The sequence below is a fragment of the Saccopteryx bilineata genome, chromosome 3, assembly GCF_036850765.1.
Source record: "Saccopteryx bilineata isolate mSacBil1 chromosome 3, mSacBil1_pri_phased_curated, whole genome shotgun sequence".
Taxonomy (NCBI): Eukaryota; Metazoa; Chordata; class Mammalia; order Chiroptera; family Emballonuridae; genus Saccopteryx; species Saccopteryx bilineata.
Window position 1 is genome coordinate 57,672,320 of NC_089492.1, and position 21,596 is coordinate 57,693,915.

Sequence of the window (21,596 nt, forward strand, 5' to 3'; positions counted from 1 at the left end):
ATATAGATTAAACTCAATATGATAGTTATTATATCTATACTATAACAAAGTATCAAGTATTAGAAACTAGATTTAGGGGAGAAAAATCCCTTCACTGAATATGATAACTAATGACAGCCAATAGCTAAACAATTCTTCAGCCGAATAAAACAGCAATGTGGTGAAGTTGCCCGGCTCTGTTTTTCTAATCTATAAATTATTTTAAATCCTTTGTAAAAAGATTTCAATAGGGTTTCAAACAATGGTTTTCAAACACTCAGGTAGAAGAACATTTCTGCTGGCTTATGAACTACTGAGTTAAACCACTTCTATGGATCACAGAGTGCTTTATAGTTTCCCCAAAGAGAGTGAATCTGTTTGAAATATGAGTATTTAGAAAGTTTGTCTCTCTTGTAGAATATGTAGTCATAGAAGAGAGCAGAGTGGTTGGCGGGGGGTTCCATACTAGGCAAGCTTTGAAAAGTAAAAGAAAGAAGTATATGTTCTTGTATTATACAGTCACACTAATAAAAGCAATAAAACACATCCAGGGGATGCTTGACATGAACAATTTCATAAGCCTGGTATCGATTCCAGATTCTTTTCAAGAGAGGTTGCTTTGCAGTAACCTGTTCCCTTGTGCATTTACTATCCATGTACTCTTCTAAGCCTCATGCTAAATATAGGACACTTAGAAGTTTATGTCCTGATTAGAACTTACGTCCCATTATAGAGTTATATACCGTCAGAATTAATGCAAGTGCATGAGGAAAGCAGACACAATGAAGCAACGCCTCTGAGTTGATGAGAGAATTGGACTTGGAGTTGGAAAGCCAGGATTGCCTTAAGTCTCCCTTTCAGGACTGTCCTTAGGATGAGTATAGTGTTTGTAAATATGTCTCATGAAGGACACAAGACTACCTAAATGTTAGAAATCATAAACCAAAGAGTGAAACACTCACCTACAAATGCCATTCTCTCAATACTCAACAGTTTATATTTTCTTGATTCAATACTTAAAAAGCTCTCAGACTACTGAATAAATTAAAATCAGAATTATATCCTCTTTCGTTGAGATTTTTTCCCCATAGCATAATGTTAACTAGTTTAACTCTACTGCACTGTACATTTAAAGCATTAATGTAAGGAGGAAAAGCCCATGCTCTCCCTTCATCTTATATTAATATATAAAACCAACTGAGTATGTTCAAAAACCTCTGTGTATCAAAAAAGAAGTTCAAGTTGACCTCCTGGATTTTACATTTGCATCCCCTAACATGTGTTGCATGACAAGAATTTTTTTATTCTTTACACTTTCATTTTGACAGTTTGAATTGTTTTTGTTTTTGCTGTGAAATAGCTATAAGAGCAAAACTGAGAAAAGCTCAGTTGCTTTATGTGTGTTGCATTCTGCAGTATTTTACCAATATGGAAACTTTACATTATTCCTGGTAAAGGTACTAAATCATTCTTTGCTTTAAAGATCAATCATTCATCATCAAATATTTATAGGAGTCTATTATATGAGAGGCGCCGTATTAAAAGCAGGTCATACAAACAGTAAGATATATTTATTCTTACTGGTTTCTGCCATAGAATAATCAGCAGACTCAAGACGATTTTAGATGACTTCAAGAGCAAAAGAAGAAGGGTTGTTGATGATATATCCTTAATATTTGACATCAACATATAGAAGCATTAAAATCTACAAAATAACTATTCCTAATACCTACAAGAAACATTACACTGAAGAAAATGAGACATTTAGTTCCTTTTGCCGAGAGTTCTCCACTGTCTGATGAAGATGTAGCTTCCTTTACTCGATATATAAGAAAGCGGTAGTATAAGAAATATTGAGGGCAATGAATAACTTCAAAACAATCCATAAAAACTTTGGGATTATGTCAGATTTCTCAAATAGTTATAGAAGTTTTAGTATTTTCAGGATACAAATACAATAAGAAACTTTAAAACAAACACAATTTGCATATTAGTTAAAAACTGTACCACTTTTCCTGATATAAGTGTCTCTATTCGACCTGAGTCTTTGAAAATGAAGAAAATCTCTTGAATTTTTTAAACTTTAATGAGCAATCTGGGCTACTAATAGATGCTTTAAAAATACTCACTGGAGAAACTGCATGTTTAGATTTCTCCTTGAAGCCATAAAATGATACAGATGATGAAAAAAGGTAAATTGATATTTAAACTCCCAACATAACACTGACTTCAGGTTTTTCTCAATTGAAAAATGAAACAGAGAAGCTGGTTCACTCTCTGTAGTGAGTCAATATAATGAGCATATCTGGACAATACTATTTTCATTTTCTTACCGGTAGGTGTGTTTGCTGAAACTTGTGCTTTGCTATTTTGTCTTTTCTTTAGAATCAAAGACGTGATAAGAATTTATACATGAAGAAAAAATAAAACTAAGGGATATTAACCCAATGTAATATTAAATCTACAAATAAAACTGGGGTGAAAGCTAAATGTCTGATAAATCAAGTCATAACAATTTTATATTACATACTTTTATATAGATGAGAGAATGCTCTAAATATGTAAACACATGAAAATATAATTATAACGTTATTTGATATGTATGTGTTTTCTTACAATTAAATTTACAAGCAAGCTAATAGTGTATCCTCAGATACCAACTCATAATTTACTAAAGTTATTTTATCAATGAATATTTTAGTGCATTTGCAAAGTACACAGTGAAATTCTAGACTATAGAAAAAATCATTTAAATAAAATCAAATGTCACATATGATAAAGTGATAAATCACATTATTCATGCTTATTTATTTTAAAGGCTAAATAATTTTAAAGAACAAGTAAGCATTTACCTTCTCTACTGAAATATATAATAACCTACACATGAAATGATACAGCATCAATAATTCAGAGATTTAATTTTCAGAATTAATTCAAGCATGAATTTTAATTGACTATTCTTACCAACAGAAATCCCAATTTCCCATTTATCAGAGTGCCGTAGGTTGCTCCACCAACAGTGGTCTTATTTAGAATAAATATTCATAAGTGCTATTATGTTTTTACTAAAGGCAGCGTATTTCATCCACATTCAAACCCAGTTCTGCCACTCACCAGATGGGTAATACTGAGCAAGTCAATTAACATCTCTATTCCTCTTCTCATAATATCAGTATGCACCTCATAGGGTTGACATGACATATTAGTACGTTCCTCAGAATATTAATAATATACATGGATGGGCAAAAGTAGATTTATAGTTGTGAATATGGAAAACACAGAGTTAATAAAACTAATAATCATAACCAGCATTTTTTTTGTGTGTGAGAGATCTCAATTAGAAGGACTTGGGGCCCCTGCATCTAATTTTCCAGACAAACAACTATAAACCTACTTTTGTCCACCCTTGTATGTCACAAAGGTGCTGTGAGGTTTAAATGAGTTAACATTTGCGAAGTTCTTAGGGAAAGACCTGATATATAGAAGCTCTAAAACAAAAATTTTACATGTCCTACTTGAATATCACCTATATTAATATTACTTATATAAATATATATATATCCTACTTTAATATCACTTATATCAGACCAAAATCTGAGTCTGAATAAAAAAGAATATAGATATAAAATGTTTAAGACATATAAGACAAAATACTTCTTTGAAATTCACATGACAATAACACTAATGATGATTATGACTCTCAGAGAATACTGTTGACATTTCTTGGATGAAGGGAAATCATATTTTATATATACTATAAAACAAACCAGGTTTGGTTTAGTGATAAAAACATTTTGTTTAAATGTATTTTGCTAATGCACAAATATATACTCTCATTTACTGAGCTATTTAGTAGTAAAATAAAAATACTTTAACACTCACTACTCTGACCAAAATTTTTTAAAAAAAGAAATCACAGAAATTCTTTCTCCCTTTCTCTTTTAATAAGTTACAATGAAAAAAAAAAGTTACTTGCCATAAAACAATAATGACTTGAAATCCCTAGTGAAAAGATCAGCAGAACACATGGTTCGTGTTTGCCCACAACTGCAGCAAAGCCACCCGCCCTGCACTGCACTGCCTCAAGTCCCGCCTCAGGTTTATCTGCGAAATATATTGGTCTGCCTCAACTAGAAAAAACGTCAAACATAATCTTAACTGTTGTTTCATTCCTTTTATAAGACTAATAATTCAGTTGTCTTCTATCCAGAAACGTAGTCTTTATAACATGTTCTGTTTTGTACTGACATTTTTATACCATTTTTCTTTAAGTGTCATATATTTCCAACAGCTTCAGAGTAAGAGTTATTGCTTTAGGAGGCACCGCCTCCCTTATGGAATCCAGGGAACTTGGATCAAGGTGCAAGTGGTATTGAGAACACATGGGCACTGTCTAAGGATTGGGGGCTTATCATCGGTCTGGAGATATTCAAATACCTATTCTATTTCCACTGAAAAGTGAAATAAAAAGAGGACTCTTTCATCATGTTTTAATGTCCCTTTTTATTAGAACTGTGGTCATTCAAGGCCAAGCCCACTTTATGTAAAGTCAAAAATATTTCCTCAAGTTTAAAGAAGCATATATTATATATTTTTCACAAAAATTATGTGTATTTTTATTAAACATGGTTTTCCAACTTTGCATCTTGAGTCTAGCATTAATTTTTATCATATTAAAAAATACATGAGAGAACTGGGAAAGAGCGATTTGTTCCAAGCACTTGAACTAACTTGAAAGTTACACTCCTGTCTAGTGTTCATGGCTCAGAGCATGAAAATGAATGATGAAACTCTCCAGCCTTCTAAAGTTACACATACATATTAGAAATTCATTGACATACTAATCAAATCTTTGCATTATAATGCCCTTAAATAATTTAAGCTATAATCAGTCCTATAAAGTTCATGAACAGACACAAACACAGAAGCACCGTTGCAGGTTTTGTGTACTCTCTCTTTTTTTTTTTTTTTTTTTTTGTGATAGAGACAGAGAGAGACAGATAGGGATATTGTGGCTCCTTAGTTGTTCATTGATTGCTTTCTCATATGTGCCTTGACTGGAGGGGGGGCTCCAGCAGAGCGAGTGACCCCTTGCTCAACCCAGCAACCTTAGGCTCAAGCTGACGACCTCGGGGTTTAAGATCTGGGTCCTCCGCATCCCAGTCCGACGCTCTATCCACTGCGCCACCGCCTGGTCAGGCGTGTATGTACTCTATCTTCTGGCGGAAAGAAAACATTTTGAACTACAGGACAATTGTAAAGCCTTGTCCAGTGTTCCCAAATGTCAAAGATGAGACACTTGTTTCTCGTTTACCCTGCCAATCTCTCCTTACAGTTGTTCAGTTCACTGGAAATGGCTTCCATGATTTGTATCCTGTAACTTACAATTGTCAAGAATCAGTAATTAAAAGAGAAGCACGGTTTAGGGTTTGGTATTAAAACTTTGACAGGGACAAATACATTGTTTGAGAAATATGTTTAACAGCTTTTCTAGTAACAACACCAAACCCACAAACAAGCAAACAAAAAACAGCAGTTCTGAGAATTATATGAAAGACTAGCTTGTTATAACTTTGATAAAGGAAGTTTCCCCGCCACAAATCAAATACATTTCTCTAAGTGTTCACTCTCTCATAAATTACAGAGATATTCTTTATCATGTACCACTAGCCACCACAAGCTCATAGACTGAGAGGAAAAAAAAAGAAGATAAAAAAAGTATCTAACTGGCTGCATTGTAAGAGCTTATAGTTTTCCAGGGGCATAGCTCAGAGGGCATCATGCCCATTGAGTTGATGTGAGGACCCTTTGCTGCCTTATTTTGTGTACTCCAGGCCTGGGAGACCTGCTGAGGTCCCCTGCTCAGATCAGCTGCAATCAGGCCCCAGGGAACAAGCACTGTTGTAAACCAATGGGAGCCTTATCCTTGGATCAATAGTAGCACGCTGGGACCAGATGAGTTTATTACTCTGCTTGAGGCAAACCTGTGGAGGGCTTTACTCCACTTACTCCCTCCAGCCATGCCACTTCCTTATATCTGAGCCTGTGAATCCCGAATAAGAGCCCTGATGTGTCCTGAGCCTCTTTTAACCTGTTAACATGAATGTGCTACAGAGTTCCAGGGACTAGGCAGGCTGCAGCCAGGGCAGGAAAATGAGGGTTCAAGTGCCGCTAACACGTATAAGCGTACATTTCAGCCCAAATGGACTGAACCAGAGAAAAAGTCCAGAAACCCATAAAACTCTACATGGAAAATTGAATACATGGTGAAGCTGCCATTATGGAAAAATGTTGGATTCCTGCCTCACACCTTAGTCAAAAACAAGTCATTACAGGCTTAAGTATTTTAAAGTAAAAATAAAAGGGAAAGCAATTTAATTTCAAAGTGGGGAAGGCCTTTCTCAGAACAACACACAATTGTCTCTAAAGGTCTGAATTTCTTTCCCAAGCAAGCCACTGGGTCTGCCTGCCTGGCACTTGCTGATCATATCAGGTCTATCTAATCTCCCAATACCGTCTGTCCCTTCCTGCAACCCTAACCAGACCACACGGAAAGACATCTCAGGATACCAGAGCAGTGCTCTCTGAACACTCTTCGAGAAAGAACTTGGCAACACAATACAAAAGTTTAAGTTACCCCTTAGAAGTCTTAAAATAATTTTACTTAAAGTAACTGCCAAGTAACACCATGATATTGGACACTGTCCATAAACATTTCTTTTGACAAAGAGATCAAAACATTTTGCTAAACATTCCATAAAAATTAGTAAAAATAAATAATTTTTAAAGTTTTCACTGGAAGTTTTTCCAAACCCTGAGTCTGTAGGATTATACTGATACCAGTATAAAAAAAGAAGAAAGCCCCTTAGTAAAATGTTTGAGAATAAAATTTTTAGGTGTTTTTTTTTTAATGTCTCTAGTACTATAGTTAGAGTAATTATCAACCCCAATCTCTGATGTAAAAAACAAAATCAGTGAACATTGGCAATCTCTTCTGTTAAGGATTGAATTTTATTTTATGGAAGTCTAAGGAAAATATTTGCTGCTGCCATGTGCCATTCATTATATGAAAGATATGCCCATTGATACAGAAATTTCTGCTATATGTTAGATTAACTGGAAAGCCACATTCCACCTATGTAGGAAGTATCTGGTAAAAAAAAAAATTGACTGTGCCTATTTAAATCCCACCCAAGAAGTAACTAGGAATTGGCCAAAGTAACAAGTCTTTATTTATAAATTAAATTGTCTCCATTTTAACTAACCACTTGGGAAGAGCTGATAAGGTCATGATATGTCTAGATTAACTGAGTTTATTTTGAACAATAGATGATATACAAAGCCATTTCTACTTTATTAACCTAAGAATCAGAATTTCATTCCTGGAATAAAGGGTATGAGAGAGTTTTAAATTTTTATTTGAAGACATTAACTAGTAAATTTAAATAAAAATATCATTCCGGGAAACTGTTAAACATGAAATGAAGAGTTTGCTATAAAATTTCCTATTACTCTCTACACCTTGCAAAAAAAAAAAAAAAGTCATGCACAAATAGTAAGTATTTTTTTCTGACACTACACTAAGCTCTTTATAATTATGTTGTACACACAATGAAAGGCAAAGTGTCATAATACAAACATTGCATTTGTTGTGAGAATTATAGAGTTGTGTAAAAAATATTTAGAACAGTATCTGACATTGAATACATTCAATAAAATCAGTTCCTAGAATCTCATTTAATCCTCACAACAAATCCCTGAAGCTTAGAGATGTAAAATAATTTGCCTAAAACACTGTCCTACTCCGGAACCTACGCTTGTAACTGTGCTCTTCCTGAGTATAAATAAACAGCATCACCTTATCTCCCTTCTCTCTTTCTCCTTCTGTTTCTGTCACCATGCAGTCCACATAAACAGAACAATTTGTATACGAATGACATAATGCATGCTTAGTAGTAGACTTACATATTTTTATAGCTTCATTATCCATATTTTCTACAGGTAACAGGTATTCCCTTAATAGTCATCTATTTTATAAAGATCCTCACAAACTTAAATCATAAAAAGTTTAAGAAGTTGTAACTGCCTAGTTACTTACCATCAATATTAGCAAAGAATCTTTGCAGTACAGTTATTATTATAGCAAATCAGTCTTTTAAGTGATAAAAATAAATACAAAGAATTAGACTGCACCCCTCCCAACACTTCTAATTCTTCAAGGATGAACAGCAGAACAATTCTGTGAGTGTTATTTGGAATCGTCCAGAAGGTGCCATAGAATGTGGAGGACAGACAGGCCATCCCCTGCTCTGGATGGGAGATCATATTTTGTAGATGTGAGACAAATTTCAGTGTGCTGTTTTAAAAGTTCTTCCTTTAGACACTGGTTTACTTATTATATGGAGACTTGAATAAAAGCTAAGCAACTAAGCACATCGCATGCCAGCCATGCTTGCCCATGTAAATTTGCTAAGGCGTGGAATTGTCAGGTGCTGAATGTGGAAGATGGAACAGCTCATCTCCCTTTGATCAACCCACCAATGGTGGCCTTTTGGGAGGAGCTGAGTTTGGGAAAGAGCTTAGGGAGAAAGAACGAAGTATACTGTTCAGGAACACATATTCAAAATAACAAGGAGGTAGAAGGGAAAATGGCAGTAGCCAGTTCCTTCAAGTGGCAAAGAAGGAGCAAGTGGGGCCCCAGGGGAGCAGCGGGGGTGGGAGGGCTGAGGCCAGACCTTGCAACCGAGGGGGAGGAGCTGGATCCACCCGCTCCCTCTTGAAGGAGGTACCTTGACAATTTCCTTTTTTTAAAATATTTTATTTATTCATTATAGAGAGGGGAGAGAGAGAGAGAAAAGGGGGGAGGAGCAGGAAGCATCAACTCCCATATGTGCCTTGACCAGGCAAGCCCAGGGTTTTGGACCAGCAACCTCAGCGTTCCCAGTTTGACGCTTTATCCACTGCGCCACCACAGGTCTCCTTTTTCTCTTTCTTTAACAGAGAGAAGGACAAACAGACAGGAAGGGAGAGAGATGAGAAACATCAATTCTTGGTTGCGGCACCTTAGTTGTTCACTGATTGCTTTCTCAAATGTGCCTTGATGAGGGGGCTACAGCAGAGCAAGTGACACCTTGCTCAAGCCAGCAACCTTGGGTTCTAGCTGGTGAGCCTGTGCTCAAGCTGAATAAGCTGTGAGCCCACACTCAGGCCAGAGACCTCAGGGTTTCGAACCTGGGTCCTCTACATCCCAGTCTGTGCTCTGTCTGATGCTCTATCTACTGCTCCACTGCTTTGTCAGGCTCCCTTTTCTTTTTTGAAGATACTAAGCTTAAGATGGCCTCACTCTTATAATCACATGATAATTCTCAGCTAACAGTGCACCAGGCCCAAGTGTAACACAGCTGATATCCTTCATTCTCAGGCTGCCAATTCCTTGTGGGTGGTAATGGGCCCTCAGCTCCAAGTCAGAAGCCTGACCGCCCAAACTGCTGGAGGTCAGCAAGTTTCCTGATGTCATTCCCCACTATGACTCTTTCCCTCATAACCACTATTTAGCAAGAGTCTCCTTTACCCAGAACCTTTTGTCTGATTAATGGAAATTAACAAGTGAAAACCCAGGCCTGCAGTCTAGCACATCTGATGGCCAACTTCTGAGCAAGGTGAAACAATACTGGATTTTTCTAGAACACAGGAGACAAGAAGGGAGGGGACTTTTAAAAGTAAGGAGAATCTGGCCAAAAAGGATTTGAACTCATCTAGGCTCTGGTGCTCTGGTAGCTTTTCTGTTAGTTTGTAGAGGGAGGAAGTACAAAAAGTTTTTTTAAACAGATGATGAGTATAGGTAATGAAAAAAGTAAGACTCAGTTGACTATAAGCAATTACCTTCCAGCGTGTAAAAAAGAAAAGAACTTAAAAAAATATGATACCTTTTTGCGCTCCTTTCCCCATGACACCAAAATTAAAAGTAAATTAAATAAGTGCACACACAAATTGCCTAAGACTGAGAAAGTGGGGCTGTTTCTAATGTTCAACTAAAGATTAGGTGAGTCCCACAGTCTCCCCATCCTAGCTATGGGGAGAAAGCAACTTCATGGAAAGTTAAAAAGAAAAAGAAATTTTACTGTTTTAAAAAATATTTTATAAAGGAATGCTACCTAGTTCATAAAGATAGAGTGGCAAAAAAATAAGAAAAGAACTAGCAATAAATGTATCTTCTTTGAACGAATTAATGCTAACATTGTTTCTTAAATCTCCATACAGTAGTCTACTGTCAAATTAGATAAAGTGGATTTATATTATTATTCCAGAAAGAATTCCATATCAGGAGGGCCATATTTCAATGAAGAAAGAATTACATTATTTTTCAAGGAAAGCACATTACTCTTTGAAAAACAGAAAAGTTGACCTTGGCAAACAGTTAGTGAAATTGTTCTCGACTTGATTTCCCTTATATGCAGTGTGTGGGAGAGCACATATTTAGTGCTGCTTTGTGGCATTGTTTCAAATGAACTCTCATTATTGTAGCCAGAAATGAGTAAGGAACATCTAGAAAATAGTTCACATTACAGTGTTCAGAAATGATTGAATTTTTGTTTCCACCTTTTATGTTAGGTAGGTAAAAAAAATCTTTTAGGAGGAAAATCATGTAGATTTGGGTAGTAAATAGCTGGCTTAATGTATATTTTTTACCCCTTGGTCGATCATAGTCATTTTTTTTCCTTAATCAGAGATAAATATTCATTTTTTGATAAAATCCTAAAATTTTGTAACTATTTCCCATTTCATTAGGATGCTATTACTGTACCTCATAATTCAGCTCTTTTTTCAAGTGGCATTCTAACTCTTATAACAATTTATACAGAGTGTTCAATTTTGTCAAGGCAAAGCTTTGTATCCTCATGTACTTCTGTTTTGCCTGTGGTTTACTCAGAATTATCTTAACAGATTTATTTATCCTAACTTTTTCCTTTGTGCTTATCTCGCTGACTCCCATCCCCACTACTGTTTTTGGTAGTATCATTTTATATGATAGTAACATAATGATAGCAATAGCAAATATTTGTTGCATGCCAACAACGTTTTTGAAGCAATCTTTGCATGTTGTGTTACTCAGTTCTCTCAGCAACATCATAAATTAGGCAATACCATTGTCCATGCCACAAATGAGGCAACCAGGACTCAGAGAGATTGATTCTAAGCTGCCAGTGTCACAAAGCTCTTAACGGGTAGAAAAAGGACTTTATTTCTGATGCAAAAAGCTGAGCAGTTATCTAGCAAGGCGATCTCCACCTTGTTGTTTAGGCCTGCACATTTTATTTTAAGGAGAGAAATTAAGCCATTCTTGGATAACAACTCTGCTGTTGGGGGAAAAACTAATTGAAAAATAACATAATGAAATTTTTCTTTTTTTTTTTTTTATATTTTATAATTTTATTTTTTAATGGGGTGACATCAATAAATCAGGATACATATATTCAAAGATAACAAGTCCAGGTTATCTTGTCGTTCAATTATGTTGCATACCCACCACCCAAAGTCAGATTGTCCTCTGTCACCTTCTATCTTGTTTTCTTTGTGCCCCTCCCCACCCCCTATCCCTCTCCTATTCCCCCCTCCCCCCCGTAACCACCACACTCTTATCAATGTCTCTTAGTTTCACTATTATGTCCCACCTACGTATGGAATAATACAGTTCCTGGTTTTTTCTGATTTACTTATTTCGCTTCGTATCATGTTATCAAGATCCCACCATTTTGCTGTAAATGTTCCGATGTCATCATTTCTTATGGCTGAGTAGTATTCCATAGTGTATATGTGCCACATCTTCTTTATCCAGTCATCTATTGATGGGCTTTTTGGTTGTTTCCATGTCCTGGCCACTGTGAACAATGCTGCAATAAACATGGGGCTGCATGTGTCTTTACGTATCAATGTTTCTGAGTTTTGGGGATATATACCCAGTAGAGGGATTGCTGGGTCATAAGGTAGTTCTATTTGCAGTTTTTTGAGGAACCACCATACTTTCTTCCATAATGGTTGTACTACTTTACATTTCCACCAACAGTGGATGAGGGTTCCTTTTTCTCCACAGCCTCTCCAACATTTGCTATTACCTGACTTGCTAATAACAGCTAATCGAACAGGTGTGAGGTGGTATCTCATTGCCGTTTTGATTTGCATTTCTCTAATAGCTAAAGAAGATGAGCATCTTTTCATATATCTGTTGGCCATTTGTATTTCTTCCTGGGAGAAGTGTCTATTCATATCCTCTTCCCATTTTTTTATTGGATTGTTTGTTTGTTTGTTGTTGAGTTTTATGAGTTCTTTGTATATTTTGGATATTAGGCCCTTATCTGAGCTGTTGTTTGAAAATATCATTTCCCATTTAGTTGGCTTTCTGTTTATTTTGTTATCAGTTTCCCTTGCTGAGCAAAAACTTCTTAGTCTGATGTAGTCCCATTCATTAATTTTTGCCTTCACTTCTCTTGCCATTGGAGTCAAATTCATAAAATGCTCTTTAAAACCCAGGTCCATGAGTTGAGTACCTATGTCTTCTTCTATGTACTTAATTGTTTCAGGTCTTATGTTTAGATCTTTGATCCATTTTGAGTTAATTTTTGTACAGGGGGACAAACTGTAGTCCAGTTTCATTCTTTTGCATGTGGCTTTCCAGTTTTCCCAGCACCATTTATTGAAGAGGCTTTCTTTTCTCCATTGTGTGTTCTTGGCCCCTTTATCAAAAATTATTTGACTATATATATGTGGTTTTATTTCTGGACTTTCTATTCTGTTCCATTGGTCTGAGTGTCTATTTTTCTGCCAATACCATGCTGTTTTGATTGTCGTGGCCCTATAATAGAGTTTGAAGTCAGGTATTGTTATGCCCCCAGCTTCATTCTTTTTCTTAAGGATTGCTTTGGCTATTCGGGGTTTTTTATAGTTCCATATAAATCTGATGATTTTTTGCTCTATTTCTTTAAAAAAATGTCATTGGAATTTTGATGGGAATTGCATTAAATTTGTATATTGCTTTGGGTAATATAGCCATCTTGATTATATTTATTCTTCCTAGCCAAGAACAAGGTATATTCTTCCATCTCATTATATCTTTTTTGATTTCCCTTAACAATGGTTTATAGTTTTCATTATATAAGTCGTTTACATTCTTTGTTCATAATGAAATTTTTCATGCTGAGTGTCCTTCCCTTTTGTCAACTCTCTACTCAAAATCTACCGTAAAGTTCCAGCATTTTCTATTTACTGAGAAATAAATGAGTCAGCAAGGATTATAGTACATACTGTACCAAGAGATTGTACAGTAAAAATGACAAAACAGTTGATGAAAACAAATTTCTTTCAAAATTACAAACAAAAATCTGGATTTGACTGTGTGTGTATATATATGCATGCACGCACATCAAACCATGTTATTAAAATGAGTGGATCAAAGCGTTTTGAATGGCAATGCTTCAGCTTCTAAATGATCAATATGGAAAATCACAACCAATGCAACCAAAGCAATGGATACTGATTGTTTTAAGAAGAGGCACTTGACCAAAAAAATGGTTAATAAAAATGCCATCACCCAGTTCACCCCCTTTGCAAAGAGAACCATCTAGCCTCATATCTCTAAAGACAACATGCAGTAAAGGTTTAGTAATTACCTGGCATTTCCTCTCTTTGATAGTCTCCGTCTTCTGTAATTTCCTCTACCACAATTTTTAAATAAAATTTTTAATAATGTTTATTTGGCAAAAATCCCCAATTTTCCCCTACTCCATAGTCCCTCACTACTAGTAAAATTCCCACCTGGTCTTTAAAATTGCTGAGAAGTTTCAGAGTTAGTGGCCATGTGATCCGATAAGAGGACAGCAAGTCCTTGAAATAAGGGCGGTTCCTTTACTTTTGGTCATCAGGACCATTTAACACATTCCTACATAAAGCAACCTAGATAACAAGAAACCTGGAAGGTCTGGAAGTACGTCCTCTTGGTCATCACCGTATAGGGGGAAGACAAAGCTAGAGAAGGCACCCTAGTCCTCTGCTGGAGCCAGGGGAGCCAGAAGGAGCCTAGCAAATTATCATCACTTTTCTATGACACTTCCTAGCTCTTCTCTTGTTCCCACTCACATTTTTAATGTTATTAATGTGTTTTTATTCAGATTTTACAAATTCAAAACCTCACTTTGAGGAATACTGACTTTTCCTAAACTAGCACCTCTAGAAGAGGCCTTCACTGCAGCGTTTTAGGAATCTCCATTATGTAGTTCTCACCAACACCAGAAAAAGCTGCCAAGCACCCACATGATCCCTACTTAACAGAACGAAAGGGTTTGTGTTGTTGTAATTATTAAAATTCAAGCCTAAAGGTAAAATATAAATGAGCTAAACATATAAAAATAATACTTACTGCCTCGGGGCAATGTGCCTCTTCTGCCTCCTAGTCCATTCATTCCCCTCCACCTCTCTCCTCTCCTTCTCTTACCAGCTCAACTCATGTCACTACAAACTCTTTCTCTGGGCTCTCTTAAATACTTCCTTTATACTTACCACTCACCAGGCACCTTGCTAGAACTGTGGAACTTGGGATGGGTAGAACAAATAAGCCCAGCCTTAGGAATTTGAGTCAAGAAGACAAGACAAATAGCTATAAAGCAGTACTGTGAGGGGGTGGGGGAGTGGGTGATAAGTGTGAAGAAGGAAGTCCTAACTTCCCAGTGGTTGGGAAAGCTTTTCCGAGGTAAATTCTTAAGGAGACTGAAAGAGGGATAGACTGGGGAGAAGATATCCAAAGAAATGAGATTTTAGAGCAAATATCAGCATGAAGAGGAACAGGGTGATTACTCAAGAAGGCATAATAATTTTAAAAATACAGAAAATTTAACAGGATAATTAAATATATAAGATGAATTTGGAGGGTATACGGAAGGGAGGAGACAGTTTCTACCTAAGACTTATTTAAGCAGGGGGGTGGGGTGGAGATCAACAGACAGACAAAAAAGGAGAGAGATGAGAAGTATCAGCTCATATTTGTGGCACTTTAGTTGTTCATTTATTGCTTTTTGCATATGTGCTTTGATCAGGGAGCTCCAGCCAACCCAGTGACCTTGGGCTCAAGCCAGCAACCTCTGGGCTCAAGCCAGCTACCATGACGTCATGTCTATGACCCCATGCTCATGCTGGTGACACCATGCTCAAGTTGATGAGCTCCCACTAAACTGGCAACCTTGTGGTTTCAAACCAGGTCCTCAGCATCCCAGGTTGACACTCTATCCACTGCACCACTACCTGATTAGGATCTAAAGCATTTCTTTTGGTGTGTATCCCCAGAACGTCTCTTTCAGATGACCAGCATTATCTGTTCTGAGTAGACATCTTTAAAGGAACATGGTAGCTGGGTCATCTTCTCCATTTAAAAAAGAAAAAGAGATTGTTTTATACTTGTTCCCCAGAAGCAGAGATTGAAACAACCATAAATCTTCACTCTTTACTAATGATATCAAGGCCACATGTATACCTTATTGTTACCTCCAATTACACAATCTATGAGGATTACTTGTAAAGCATAAAGGGTGTCTTTGTGTGTGGAAAAAGAGAGAGAGAGAGAGAAAGAAAAAAAGAGATCAAGAGAGTAAACATTATAGAATAAAAGGCAATCAGATCTACAGTCAAGCTTTAAGTCTATTGAAAGTCAGTTTTTTCCCTGGTAAAATAGATTAACTTCTCTAAATGGTTTGATTTAATACCTTTAACAAGAAAATTAAACCATAGTGAATCTTTCACAATAAAAAAAAAGCTTATAAATTTATTCTTTATAATTTTTTACTTTTGCCTGAGTAAAAATAAGCTTGTAAAAAATCTTCAAAAAAGGCATTTGGGGGCCTCCAAATGTACATTTTTAACTGATATTAATTACAGAGTACTAGCTACTAAAATCCTATAAACTCCTCACTGGAACTATTTACAAATTAAAGATTAAGAATGTAAGAACCTCAAACCAACACAGCAACTAGCAATCCTGTGTCTGCAACATGGGCCCGCCTAGGGAGGGGATTTGCTTGCCAACTGAACCTCTACAGGTAAAGATCTCAAACACTATAGATTCAGTGCTAATTGCTTGTTTTTATTTCTCATCTAGCAATACAATTTCCAAGTTCATTTTGTTCGAAAGATTGAACGTTGGCCAGACTGTTCTAGCTAATGATGGGATTACTCGACTAAGGATACCGATTTTTACTGAGAGCATAGCTTTAGACTTAATCTCAACTGTAAAAGAGTATTCCAGTTTTGTGTTTCTGAAAATCATTACTGTAAATCACATAAATGGAAATGTCTATAGATGTATTTAAGTAAAGAAAAACATTCTTAAATCCTTTTGCTGTGATGATATATATATATGAGCTATGCTATGCATTCCTTGAGGATCAATGTTGTGCTAAATGTACTATAAAATATGAGATGTTGAAAATGACATGGGTTTAAATTCCTTTACTAATTCCACTGGGATTCTTTCATTGCTTAGAAGGGGAGGAGTTTGAAAGCAAAAATAGAATGGAGACAGATATTAGTGCCTGTTGTAATTACTATGTTCCCCATGGTCTAAAATGCTAAAAATGAATGTTTCCTTTATTAAAAGAATATAAACCTTTCTCACTGAAAAGCTATTAGCACATATAATGTGCATGTCTGGAAATCATGCCATCTTTGTCATTCTTTTGAGAATTTCAGAGACTTGGGTTATTGTATAGTCCTGAATTATAGCCAAAGCATAATATGCTGTTCTCTAATTTTCTAGCATATTTTAAAACATCAGTTTAAGAAATTCTACTCATATTTAGTTACTCAGTCTTTTCCTACAAATTAAAATGTTTGTACTGCCTTAACCCTGGAAAAAAATTCCTACTGAATTTACAAAAGAGAAGACACATTAGTAGACTTCATCAAATGCCAAAAGTTCTATCAATAAAATAATTTTAAAATAAAATTCTAGAAATTTATTAATATAATATTTCTTTAAAAATAAACAAACAAGCTTCTCAGAAGTCAAAACACATAATGAAGGTTTTGGTCTGCTTACACCATTCTCGGGCATGTAAAGCCACAAGGAAATGAATAATATTAATTTGTACCTTTTGTACAAATACATTTCCTCCTGTCATTTAGAGAGCAGAAATTGTACCTTAACATTATCAACAATTTTTTTTCTCTGATTTCAGTTCTTTCGTTGAAAAAGTAGAACAAAACAAGAAATGTTACTTCTCTGATGCAGTTTTAGTTTAATTTATGTCAACTTAGCATATTTTAAATAGTCTGTATAATTTTAAAATATAAAAGGACCATTCTAATGTTAATTTGAATCAATCTTCCAAATTTATGATTCTAGGTTTCTAAAAGGGGCCTTCTTTAGGGGGCCTTTTTAAAGTGAACAAAAAGGCACCAGGAGGCTGCCCAATTCACTTTTAACCTACTTACATGAAAAAAGAACTGCTTTACCAAAGTCTAAACTACCACAAGCTCAGGTTCAAGCTAAACATGCCAGCATATTAGTGAGGAAATGAGACAGCAAATAGTAACTCCTTTCATACTAGTAAAAGAATACTATATTTATTTAAAACAGTTGGCAGAAATTTTCATTTTAATTAAATTACATTTACTGAAATAACATTTTCGTAATTAAAAAAAAAATAACCCATTTCTCCTAAAGAGCTAGCAAAAAATAATCACAGTAACTTAAAGTGGGCAAAGGAGTAATGTGATTGTTAGAATAAATGGGACTCATTTGGATTACAATTGCACATTAGTTTGGTATTCTTCAGTGAATCAGGAGCTACTATTAGACTCTGTTGCCAAGTAAAGTTAATACAAAGTAGATAGCAAGTTTTGTAATTACTGGTTTTTTAGAGGAAGTAACTTAGTACAAGTTTCACGTCACATTATATTTTTATTACTTGTGAAGGGTTCAGAACAGACCTCCCCAAATTGTGCCATTTTGGCGTGTGAATTATTTTAAGGTGAAGGCAATCAAGACCCTGAAGGCTCAGGGGAAAATTCTACTCCTTCTTTAACTACCTAGAACAATCTAAATTGGGGAGCTTGCCCATAATAAGAGTCATCACCAGAAACAACATTTTATGACCTATCTATAGAACAGGGCAAGCTTCCAATTACTGAACATCTGCTCTTATCCTCCTGCAAATGACCTTCCTCCGCTATGAAACTCAGGCGCCTTATCTCATCTTGAGCCCAGAATGTCATATATACCCATTCTTCCTTTCCCACATGCACATAGGTAATGAAGTGTGTTTATTTTCTCTTATTAATCTGTCTCATGCTGATTTAATTATTAGACTGGCCAAAAGAGCTTTAAAAAGTAGAGGAAAATTTGTTTATCTTCCACATTTGTTTATTAGAATTGTAGAATATTAGATTAAATCAGATTAAAGATGTTATAATCAGACCTGTTCCTTTTACAGATGAAGATAGCAGGCCCAGAAAAGTTAAATGACTTGTTTTTAAACCATTTAGCTAGCTAGAAGAACTATCTCTGGAACTCAGTGGCTTTCCACTGCACATCTCTGTCACAGAGCCAAATATTGACACCTTCATAGATGACAGAGGCATAAAAAAAAGAGAAAATGTGTCACCATCCATGTGACGATGGGAGAAACAAAATTTCATTCCAGCCTAAGGTTCCGTTTCTTTAAATGTGTTTTCTTCCTTCTAAAAGTTCATACAAGAACAAAAGTTTAAGTTTCAGAGGGAACAAAAATCATGAAATAATCAAGTTAAGTTTCACATACGGATAAAAACCAATGTGTGAATAATACATTTTTATTACTTACTGATAACAGCATGAGAAAAAAATTTTCCATGAAAAAATATTGTTTGGAATACTAAATTCCTTCCAATAGACATAAATAAATAAATAAAAGGTCAACTGGGTCAAATGATAAACTTCAGTCATGAAAGTTATACAGAAAAAAACATTTAACGAGGAGGGAAAATATATCAAACTATGGGGAACATGGATATTCACCTTGAATATTGCTGAATGCTGGTCTTGTGGAGTAAAAAATCTTTATGTGGCATAGCGGTGGGAAATAAAGTTTCTACCATACAGATAAAGACTTATAGTAGTTTCACAGATGTGCTGTTGGATAATTTATGAACAAATATGTCATGATTAAAGCCTGGACAAGTAGAAAGTTTGCTATACTTGTACAAAAGGAACACCAATGAGGTTTCAGTAGCATCCTTCTCCATTTTCAGCTTAAATCAAACTATAAATAAAGGAAACAACCACACAACTGCTTTTTGAGACCAGATTAGCACTGTATTAAATGCTTAACTAGTTGTAGTACAAATACAAGTTAAAACTAATAATACTGAGTATTTACCACAATGACTTACAAAATAGGGCTTCTATTCTTTACTAATTATGGATTGCCTGCCATTTGCCCCCAAATTATATGTCTCACAACTCAATTAAATAGATCCCACAAATTCGTTGCATACAAAACTTCCCTCAAATTCTTTCAGTAACAATCTATTCCTTTTTCTGCTCTGTGTAATGTTGAATTGAACCATAGTATAAAGGCAATTTCAATCTCGCTACTGTTACAAACAAACAAACATTCTCCTTAAGAATCTAATCTGCAAATTAATTTCCTTATTCACTGTCAGTTAATCTCAATTTACAAGCTTGCAGGTCAAATTCTTTATGACCAAACACTTATTATGACTAAAATGCAACAAAGCTTAATTTTAATTAAAAAGTGAACATTTCATAAGATTAAATTCAAACTGGTAAACACACAAATGTTATGCAAATAATATCCCACAGATCATTAACATGCCTGGAGATATGAATTGATATTGGGGCAGAGAAAGAGACAGTTTCAAGAAATACTGAGTTAAACCGATTTGAACTTCTTCCTCTTCCGCAGACCCTCTTAGTTCCTCTTAATCTCTCTGCCACAGGGATTTGGTATGCTATCATTTTCTAAATTTAAGCATAGAAAACCAAAAATTCTAGAAGTCCTCTTCATTTGGGAAAAAGAAAAAAAAAACTATCTTAAAGATATAGCTTAGCTAATGTTCCAATTTAAAACTACAATTATAACAAACACAACATAGTATTATTTCTAAACATGTTTTCTATTTCCAAGTGAATTATGAAACAGCTTGACTGGCCCAAAGCTATTCGTTATAAATGGTGGAGACAAGAATTCATTCCAAGGATCAGGTTCCTTCCATTATAAAAAGCAGAGAAGCTTATCTTTTATTAAAAACTCCATCTCAGATTAGAATTGTGGGCACAAGTCTGAAAAAAAAATAAAGACTTTATTTTACTTATTTAATTTTTATATCTGACCCAGTAACGATTCTTCCTTATATTTTTCTCTGATAAAAAATGACATTTCTTTCCTTGTGTTTCAAAAGTATGAAATTGCATCTGTCATTTTTCTAGTATAAAAAGGTATAATTATAATAATTTTTATTACATAGTTATTATAGATAAAATAAATAATCTAACTATGTGAACTGAAAAAAATAATTTTGAATACTAGATCTTACAAATGAGGACAATAATGTGTGAGTTAATATAGGCAAAGCTCTTTTTTTAAAACCATATCTGACATACAGAAAGTGTCAGATAAATGTTCAACATTACTATTATGCTTACCATGTCTTTACATAGGATCTCATTCTGTGCATATTTAACATTCACACAAGTTTCCCAAAGATCTCTTTATTTTATTATTAATACTAAAACATATTCACTAATTCTGAATAGTAAAAATAATTATTTTAAAGATAAAAATAAAACAATATTTTTCTCAATGTCTATTAAGTAAAAACATTCTCTATGACCAGATATGGGGCACAGAATTGAATGCAATATAGTGTCAGTACTCATAGAGCTTCACAGAGGTCAAATAGGGGAAATGGTTATAAAGGAAAAGGAGGCAAGGAATGAAGAAACAAGAAGGGAGAAGAGGAAGAAAAATAGAAGAAAAAGGAAGAGGAGAAAGAGAAATAAAAAGGAAGAAGGAAAAGAAAGAGGGAACAAAATTAATAAAAAGGAAAACAATTTTTACTAAAACTCTTGTGTAGCAAGCATTCTAAGTGTATTGAATGTTTTTGTTCAATTAATCTTTACAACAACCCAATATGTTTGGTAATACTATCTCCAGTTTTGGGATTAGGAAGTGAGGCACAGACATATTGAGGTTTACTTGGTACCATGATGGTGAGTGTTGGTACTTAGCCACATTCCCAGACAGACTGACTGTGGAGCCTAGGTTTATAAACCACCTCACCAATAATTATAGCATTACTTACTCTCCTACAGTTAACTTAAGACTCTGTATAAGGTATACAGAGACAGCTATAGGGCCATGAGGAAGCACATCAATCTGAAGCTGGGTCTAGTAGGGCCAAAAGTCCTTCTGGAAGGGACAATGTGGGAAGAGTTTATAGGAGTCAGCCAGGTGAAGGAGAAAGGGGCCATCTGATGCAAGGAGTGTAGCCCACGTGAATTCACAGTGGCTGGAAGCTGCAGGTGGCAGTCAGGTTCAAGGTCACAGTGCATGTGAGAAAGTGTTGAGAGAAGA

The 21,596-nt window shown here is 35.2% G+C and overlaps 1 protein-coding gene across 2 annotated transcripts in view; it reads right to left on the bottom strand.

Moving 5' to 3' along the window:
* TOX (thymocyte selection associated high mobility group box) overlaps positions 1-21,596 on the bottom strand; it is a 322,056-nt gene that overhangs the window by 251,772 nt on the left and 48,688 nt on the right. The window contains exon 1 of one of the 2 annotated variants that reach the window (XM_066266181.1): positions 14,390-14,529. The exons of the other annotated variant lie outside the window; for it this stretch is intronic. The gene's annotated coding sequence lies outside the window, so the exon portion shown is untranslated. Of the gene's footprint in view, positions 1-14,389; positions 14,530-21,596 lie in introns of those variants that run through there. 2 annotated transcript variants of the gene reach the window in all.